Here is a 10,102-nt window from a genome sequence, read left to right as displayed (position 1 = left end):
AGCATAGGCAATAGTCAGGGATGATGGGAGTTGTAGTCCAGCAACAACTGGAGGGTCGCAAGCCCCCCATTGCTGGTGTAGACAATACTAGGTTAGAAGGACCAATGGTATAATGGGAACCATAAGTATAGGTTCCAGTAGGAACAGATGTATAATGTTCCTATGTTCAAATTCAGAAGTTTTAACTACACACTTCTCATCTGTTACAAATCAGATTGCACTGGCTTAGTTCTGCTCCGCAGCTGCTGTTGCTTGAAGTTTTAAGAAGCAAAGTATCAGTTTCTACTTTGATTTTATTTAAACAGACGCTCGCACCAGTTTTTAGAACAGCAGCTGCAGGCTTTCTATCAGCCCTCTGAGATAAGTGTAGCCGGGTTTTTTGTTGTTGTTGTTACGTGCCATCAAGTCAATTACAACTTATGGCGACCCTATGAATCAGTGACCGCCAAGAGCATCTGTCTTGAACAACACTGTTCAGATCTTGTAAGTTCAGGTCTGTGGCTTCCTTTATGGATTTCTCTGTTCATCATGGAGAATGGATGGGATTGTACCATTTACTGATTTTCAGTGATGACTTCATTGTGTTCTGTATATATTTGTGGTTCCCCCACCCTTTTATAACTGAAAAAGCCCTTTGAATGTTCTCTTTCCAGCCCTTAGATCAGCCTTTCCCAACTAGTGGGCCACCAGATGTTGTTGGACCACAATTCCCATCTTTCCTGACCATTGGCAATGCTGGCCGAGGCTGAGTTGTGGTCCAACAACATCTGGTGGCCCACTAGTTGGGAAAGGCTGCCTTAGATGGAATGTTCACCTTGAAGCCCTCTGCTATGTTCACTTTCTCTTAGCATTGTTTCAGTGCATTGTTTCAATGAAGCAGTAAAGGCCACCAACATGGATGGATTCATAAGAGGATTAGACAAAATCATGGCAGAAAAGGCTATCAGGGGCTACTGGCCATGATGACTATGTTCTGCCTCCATAGTCAGAGGCAGTACGCCCATGAATGCCAGTTGCTGGGAATCACAAGTGGGGAGAGTGCTCTTGCACTCAGGTCTTGCTTTTGGCCTTTCCATAGGCATCTGGTTGGCTACTGTGAGAACAGGATGCTGGACTAAATAGGCCATTGGCCTGATCCAGCAAGCTGTTCTTATGCTCTTGGGAATCTGCAGGTGGTGATGGTGAATAAGGAAGAGGGTAGTATCACAGCTGGTGACTTGTTAACATCCTGATAAGAAAAGAGTTGGAATTGGAAGGTAACCTTCCTGAAAATGTACTTTATAAGGTTAATTGGAGGCAATGACAGATCATACATTATTCCTCCCTTTCTCCCTCATCCACCAGCAAAGGAGGATGATTGGAGTTTCAAAGCATCTTATTTATTTATTATTTGATTTATATCCCACCCTTCTCCTAACATTCAACCAACATCTACTGCCCTGCATCTGCAACCCATGACATCTAGTTTTGCCTGTTGGGGCAGTCAGTGGCCTCTTCTGGCTCCATGTCAGAGGAGCAGTGCAACCAGTTCTGGGTTTTTACTACATTGGACAGCTGCTTGAAAGTTTGGACTAAAACCCAGAGCGGATTCCACTGCCCCACCTACATGGAGCCACCAGCCGCCACTGGGGGCAACAGAGAACTAGTCTTAGTTATTCAGATACTTGAAGGTGCCACATAGAAGAGGGCCTTCTTCTCCTTCCTAGAGCCTTCTGCTACTGTTCTCCCTAAAATGTAAATGCACTGCCAAGTCAATTCTGATTTATGGCGACCCTATGAATAGGGTTTTCATGGTCAGCGGTATTCAGAGGGGGTTTACCATTGCCTTCCTCTGAGGCTAAGGGGCAGTGACTGGCCCAAGGTCACCCAGTGAGCGTCATGGCTGTGTGAGGATTCGAACCCTGGTCTCCCAGGTTGTAGTCCATCACCTTAACCACTACACCACATTGGCACTGTTCTCCCTAGCAAGTGGTATTCTGGGACATTCTGCCTGTGAACAAAGTTCCATATAGCCGTAATAATGAACAGCTGTTGAAATAACTGCCCTATATTAATTTGTTTAGTCTCCTCTTAAAGTCATCTAAGGTAGCTGTCATCACCCCACCCCCTACACACACACACTTTGAAAAAATGTGTAGTTGTAATCCCTTGCAGGGTCTTACGGGCCAAAAATGAAATGAATTTGCAAAGATTCCATGAATAACTTACGAACTTTTTTTTCATAAAGAAAATATAACATTAAATATAACAGAGTTTTATATGGTTCTCAGTTTCCAAATACTTAAAAGATCCTTGTCCATGTGTCCTTTCTCCTTTTTTTGGCAAAATATCTTTGCAATCAACTGAAAAGTTCTTTTTCTTAATCTTCAGGAGATGAATAGCTTTATCCTGCTGCCCTGAATCGTTGCAGTTTCAGCTAGGCCCGGAAAGTCCACAGATTCAGCAAGGTCCTATGATTAAAGAATACATATACAAATAACCACCATTCAAATATATATATACTCCTCATACCCTTCCCTACTTCTGTACAATATAGATATACATATGTACCCAGACTGAACCAACTAAAACAAGATTGTGGGGGTTACATAGTCATAGGGCTTAGTCCTGCCCCCACACCAGCTCTGATCCACACATTTGACCTGTATGTGAAGGGTGTTGGCAGGCTGGCTACCAGCCCATAAACCTGAGAGACGCTCTACCTCAACATGGCCTATATGATTTTTAAAATGGCTTGTTTGGTTCACTTAGCAAAGAGGCTGCTTCAGACCTGAGAGAAAAAGTAGCTGAAAGAATTAAGTTTGTCATCTCAGTTGAGAGGATGCCAGTCATACACACAGGACAGCGCCTTTGGCAATCCAATCAATGCAATCCCAAAAGCAATTGGAAAAGTGTGGCCCTCAAGAGAGGAGCCCATTGTTCAAATCTCTATCTTATCAAGCCAACTAAAAAGTGTCAGTCAGTCAGTCAGTCAGTCTTTATTACGGTCATCAACCAAAAATAGATATATAAAATACATCAATATATACAAAAGATATAATTTTTAAAAAGTTTATCAGACGATATAATTATCTAAAATTCGTAATTTTCTTAAATTTATAGCAGTGGCACAATATTTAGCTACCTTTTCGGTTATATCTGAAGACTGATCAGCAAGTAGGTAGTTTATATAAAAGATTTCGCTTCTTCCAGGAAATTGCGAGATTAAAGGTTTAATTAATTGTTGTCTGGGTTCACAATAGTATGGACAATGGAAAAAAATGTGGTTAAGTGTCTCTAACATATTATTACCACAAGGGCACTTTCTGGCAGAATAGGGTGTTTTATTGAATCTGCCTTCCAGGATGCCAGATGGTAGGCAGTTAAATCTTGCCATGGTGAATGCCTTGCGATGTTTTGGTAAAAATAGATTAGTTAGGTATGGCATGGTTATCTGGGAATTAGTATTGTAGATGTGTTTCTTAACGAGCACCCAATGATGTTGGAGATCTATATCTTTAATCCTTAGTTGGATATTCTGCTTAGCTTTTATATATCCCATGTTTAGAACTTCAGAGATTGAAAAACCCAGATGCATCACTTTGTTAATAATCATCTTGTTCCATTGTGATCGAAATTTATCTTGTAGTATCTGGGGTGCTAAGCCAATTGGGTTAAACAACAGTTTAAGCCATGTATTGATTCTGAGTGTCCATATACGAGACTCTATGGTTGGGATACCCGCTTCCAGTCTTAACATGAAGCTGGGAACACAAGAGGGCACAGCAAATAGGATCTGAGAAAGATGTTTTGAACTATTTCTAAAGGCATGAATTTCTCACTAACTGATACTTGGGAGCCATATAATAGTTGGGGAATTATTTTCACTTTGAAAATTTTTATGGCTGCAGTAAGGATTTGGCCTCCTTTATTATAATAGAAAGAAAGTAAAGCCTTCATGGTTCTCTTGGCATTAGAAACTACTTGTTTCACATGCGAAGACCATGATCCGGAGGCTTGGAAGGTCATTCCTAGATATTTGTATACATTTACTTGTTCGATTTGCTGGTTGTTTATTCGCCAAATATGTTTAATTCTTTTATTAGTGAATATCATCACCTTTGATTTTTCGTGATTTATTGATAATAATTCATCTTTACAAAATAGGGCTACTGCGGATAGTAGTCTCCTCAGACCAACAGGGGTTCTAGAAATCAGTACAATGTCGTCAGTGTGACGCCCTTCCCTGGCTCTCCCTGTCAGGTTCCTACCTGCTCGTGGCTACTGCCTGTCACTAGGCACCACCAGGGACTCCACCAGTCCGGACTGTCCTTTTTTATGGTTTCTCTCTCCGCTCTAGCATAGACCTCACCAGATCCCCCTGCTAGGCAGCACCACCAGTCACGTCCTATAACCAGTATCCCCAGAGACTCTGCCTGAGTCTCTCTCAATCAGGTTACCTCTGTGACTGTGTGCTTAAGCTGTCCCAATCCCTTTGATCTATACAGAATGCATATAATTCTGGTTTGCTCTGGATACTTGTGGTGTTATATTCTTCCCTTCACCGCTGCCACCAATTGTTACAGTTTCCCTTCAGCCTTGGTAAGTACCTTGCCCTCCCCTCTGGTCTGTATATTCCCCAGCCAAGGATCAGGCCTCCGGTAAACCAAAATAGTGTTTATTAAATATTAGAAATAACAAGATTACTTTATAAAGGCACATAAGCATATGGTTTCATCTATTCCTGTGATACTTGTCTTAGTATTAATCCGAACTCCACACTCTCCCCACATCCACCAACTCTCCACACAATCTCCTCTCAAAAACCCCACCGAACACCTCTCCAACAACCCACTAACGTCCACCCAGATTCAACTGTCATTCTTCCTTTTATACGCTCAGCCATTCTAACACTCAGCCAATCATCCAGCATTCTACTGCTCATTTACTCCCCCCTCCTCTTTCATTCCACTTACCACATATCTTCTATACAAACAGCACTTACCATATATACATTAATACAGGAACATCACATTCAGCATATAGTAAAATAGGTCTTGAAAATTCGGTTAGTTTTGGAGGGTGCGATGGTATTAGTGACAGCCTATAAACTATTGGATTTATATATATATATTGAATAATAATGGGGCAAGGATGCATCCTTGCTTGTCCCCTTTATAGGTGGGAATGGGGTTTGTTAATTGGCCATTATTACTGCATCTGACTCTAAGAGATGTATTTTTATATAGAGCTCGTATAAGAGACAGTAAACGCATGTCAATGTTAGATTTAGTGAGCTTGTTCCAAAGCCTTTCTCTGGAAATGGAATCAAATGCTGTTTTTAAGTCTATGAATGCTGTATATAGCGCTCTCCCTGTTTCACTTTTATATTTATCAATAAAGTGTTGTAACACTAACGCATGATCTATAGTTGAACGACCTGACCGAAATCCAGCTTGTTCAGGGGCCAATATTTCATTTTGTTCTATCCATAAAACTAATTTATCGTATAGATGTGCTGAGTATAATTTACTAACGATATTTAGAAGGCTAATAGGACGAAAATTTGTCAGATCGTATCTCGAGCCTTTTTTATGGATAGGAACAATTGTTGCTGTACCCCAATCGTTTGGTATTTGTATTGAGTGATCGATGTGCGTAAATAGGGCAGCAAGTAAAGGTGCCCACCAGTCTAAATTTGATTTAAATAGTTCGGCTGGGATGTTGTCCGAACCAGGGGCTTTATTTGATTTTAATTTGTTAATAAGTTCTATTATTTCATTTATACTAACAGGATCCCATTTAGGAATATCGCCTGAGGGCACATCGAACTCTCTGTGATTACTATCCTGTTTATATACTTTAGCGAAGTAGTTCTCCCATTCCTTGGGTGGTACATAGCAGCCGATTTTAGGGCAAGTTCTTGGCCAATGGCTTGTCACCATTTTCCAGAACAAATTTGGATTTTTTAATTGGGAAGCATATAGAAGACGTTGCCAGGTTTGATGGAGTCCTAATTTCTTTTTTTCTTTTATTAGATATCTAAATTGTTTTCGTTCTTTACGATATGCTTGTAATGTGTCTTGGTTTTGGTTCGCTTTATATGTTTTATACTTAGATATCAATAATTATTTTTTTGGACACAATCTTTGTCAAACCATGATTTAGATTTTGAAATTACATTGTTTGGTTTGGAATTAATATTTGATAGTATTAATATTTGAAGTGAGGCCATTAATTGATAAAAACAATTTAAAGCTTTTGAAGGTTGAAGGGAATTTTGTATAGAATTCTTCAAAGCAAGTAACTCTGGAGAAGCCAGTCTTTCATTTATTTCAGTTGCAATTTTTGGGATCCACTTAATTCTACCTTTGTTTATCTCGTATGCTTCTTTAGAAAATACATGAGGGTAAATTCGGGTTAGAAAGCGGCAGTTCAATGACATCATAATAGGGGAATGGTTGCTTTCTGGTCTGTCTAGACATTTAAAAATGTTAATTGTGGGAAATATTTCCTGGGAGACAATTGCTAAATCTATGACTGAGGCCCCTCTGCTTGATAGAAATGTATAATCCCCCTCTCTGTCATCAGAGGTTCTTCCATTCAATAAAATTAAATTTAGTTCAGCAATCATTTGAGCCAAGCAGAGGCCGGCATACGTTATGCCTTGGTCTTTGGATTGCCTGATGGGTATGGAAGTTGGTCCGTCCAGGGATGGGGGCAGCTGATGGTATTTTGCAAATAGGGCCCATTCTAGCATTAAAATCTCCTAATAAGATAAGCTTTGCTTCCGGATAGTGTGATATTAAATTTGATAGATATTTTTTTAGTTTGGTAATATTATTGCCACTCAGTTGTTTATCTTTCATTGGTGGTAAGTATACATTAATCAGCAATAGATGTTGGAGCTTTAATTTTATACTGACAGTAAGAGCTAAGTCCTCTAAGGGTTCAATCAAAGTGATTGTAAGATATAATTCAGTACAGATCATAGTGCAAAAACCACCTTTTGGTCGACCACCTCTATTACTAGGTGACGCCTTAATGTGGTATGCCGCAAAGCCGTCTAGACTCAACTCATTTATTGACCAGGTTTCTTGAAAAAGTAATACATGATGTTGTTTTAAAAAAGAGACATAAGAAGGATCAGCAATTCTGTTTCTCCATCCCGCAATATTCCAGGAGAGAAACTTTAGTGTAAATATAGATGTGATGTTCCTATATATTAGTGTATATATGGTAAGTGCTGGTTGTTTAGAGTATACATGGTAAGTAGTGAAAGAGGAGGGGGAGTGAATGGGCAATAGAATGCTTGATGATTGGCTGAATGTTTAAAATGGCTGACAGTATAAATGAAAGGATGACAGGTAAATCTGGGGGAATGTGAGGTGGTGAATTGTGGAATCTGGGGGGAGAAGAGAAAGAGGTGGATGTTGATAGGTGGATGTGGTGTAAATTTGAGAGAGTTGTTTGCCAGGAGAGCGTGAAGAAGGAGGGAGGTGGAGTTCGGATTAGTATTGAGTAAAACCATATGCTTATGTGCCTTAAGAAGAAATCTTGTTAATCTTGTTAGCTTTGTTATCTGTAATAAATACTTAATTTGGTTTACCAAAGGCCTGATCCTTGGCTGGGGTTTCACAGACCAGAAGGGAGGGTAAGGTAATGACCAAGGCTGAAGGGGAACTGTAACAAATGGTGGCAGCGGTGAAGAGAATAACAATACCAGTATTCAGAGTCTCTGGGAATACTAGTATTGGGACGTTACTGGTGGTTGCCTAGCAGGGGGATCTGTTGAGATCTGTGCTAGAGCGGGGAGAGAAAACATAAGAGAGAGCGGTCCGGACTGGTGGAGTCTCTGGTGGTGCCTAGAGACAGGCAGTAACCACGAGCAGGTAGGAACCTGACAGGGACAGCCAGGGAAGGACGCCTCACATGTGGTGTCAGTAGCGGTGGGATACGAACAACAGAGAATCCAGATACGAACCAAAGAGAGTCCCAAAGACACGTGGTGACAAAGGAGACTACGTCACAGGTGTTGGCTGTAGCAGTGAGATACGAATACTAGACAATCCCTAATAGTTGTGTGGCAAACAGAAATAACGAAACAAGATTTCTTGTGAGAGTGACTGGCAAAGAGTGTGTGGCAAAGAGTGAGTGAACTCAAACACCATGGCTGAATACATAAAAATGAAAAGAGAGGAGCTGGTGGAGAAGTGCATAACATTCAATTTACCTCATGAGGGTAAAGGGGTAGATGAATTGAGGGTAGCACTTATAGGATTTGCAACTGCCCAGCAAAAACAACCTGTCAGAGAAGAGACCCCAGAAGGATATTTAAGCAATCCCGCTTATATAGAGTACTTGAGAGAGAAGTTGAGGATGGAAGGTGCAGAGAAGGAAAAACAGAGAGAGTTGGAAGCTGAGAGATTGAGGATGGAGGCTGAGGAAAAAGACAAGCAGAGAGAGTTGGAAGCTGAGAGATTGAGAATGGAGGCTGAGGAAAAAGATAAACAGCGGGAGTTGGAAGCTGAGAGATTGAGGATGGAAGGTGCAGAGAAGGAAAAACAGAGGGAGTTGGAAATTGAGAGAATGAGATTGGGGTTTGAGGAGAGGGAGAAGCAACGAGCATTGGATGCTGAATTACAAGTAGAAAAGTTAAAATTTGATAGAGAGAAATTTCACTCTGAGGAGACAAGGAAAGGACAGAGATGGAGCAAAAATAAAAATTACTCCAAAGGACTTTGCTGTTTATGAGCCTGGTCAAGATCCTCAAATTTACCTCAGCACCTTTGAAAAAGCAGCTCAGTTGTGGGGGCTACCTGAAGATAAATACATGCAGTATTTATCAAACCTGATTAAAGGGGAATTGGCTGAGGTATACCAATATTTCCCCTCAGACAGGCCCGTCACCTATGCTGAATTCAAAGAAGCAGTGTTTAAAAGATTCAGACTGGGGCCTGATTATTTTAGAAAGCTTTTCAGAAATTGCCAGATACAGACAGGGAGGTCTTTTGTGGAACTGGGAGCAAAGTTGATGGATATATTTGGAAAGTGGATGAGTAGTGCCAAAGCTCAGTCAGTGGAAGAGGTGAAAAGCCTCATGATACTGGATCAATTATACCATCAGTTACCACCAGAAATAAGGCTCCTGGTCAAAGACCGTTCCCCTACATCTGTGCAGGAGGCCGCAGAGATGGCGGATCACTTCGCCTCCAATAGAACTGGCTGGGTGGGGAAAACATCAAGAGAGTTTAAACCCAGACCATATAGTGCTGGCAGAAGGGATGTGGTACCACAGCGAGTGAGTCCTCCATTAAAATCTGAAGGGCACAGGACACCCCAGAGTGGATCTGTGTACCCTAAAAGTGAGGAGAAATTATGCTACAAATGTGGTAGACTAGGGCACCTACGTTTTCAATGTGAGGTTGCCAACCCCAGTAGTAATCCTGCTCAGACAAGGGCAGTGAAAACAGAGCCCAAGGCTTTAGAAACAGCGAAAAAGGTTCAGTTTTGCCAGATAAACTGGACAGAAGTAACAGACCTTGATTCAAGTCTGAGAGAGGAAGTGAGAGTACAAGGGGCAAATTATTGGGCATTGCTTGATACTGGTGCCGCTCAGACATTACTGAGGCCAGATTTAATAAAATCTGAGGTAATATTACCTCAGAAAACTGTGACTATCCAAGGAGTGAGGGGTCAACCAGAAAGTTTGCCTGTGGCCCTGGTGGAAATGACTTGGAGAGGCCGAGAGGGCCGATATAAAGTAGGCATTAATGCCCAGCAACAAGAACCAGTAATACTGGGAAGGGATGTAATGGGCGCCCAAGGAAAGATCTATGTAGTGACCAGACAGCAAATTGGCAGAGAAAAAGAAGCCATATTAAAGGGGGCTGAAACAAACAGGGTGGAATCTGTTAACCAGCCTCAGGTCACCATAGCAACCACTAGCAGGCCTGCTGAAGAAGACAAACTGTATCAAGTGGTCTCTGGGGAAGAAGCAGATGAATTCAGGGAAGAGCTGCATAAAGATATAAGTCTGAAGCAGATAAAGGAACGCTGACCCAACAGATTCCTTTCACTGACAAACTGAGGAATCAAGTTGTGTGTGAGAATGGGATTTTAT

Source organism: Rhineura floridana, chromosome 8 (assembly GCF_030035675.1).
Source record: "Rhineura floridana isolate rRhiFlo1 chromosome 8, rRhiFlo1.hap2, whole genome shotgun sequence".
In the NCBI taxonomy this organism is placed as follows: domain Eukaryota; kingdom Metazoa; phylum Chordata; class Lepidosauria; order Squamata; family Rhineuridae; genus Rhineura; species Rhineura floridana.
The sequence above is the reverse complement of the archived record's forward strand: the minus strand, read 5'-3'. Positions refer to the sequence as shown.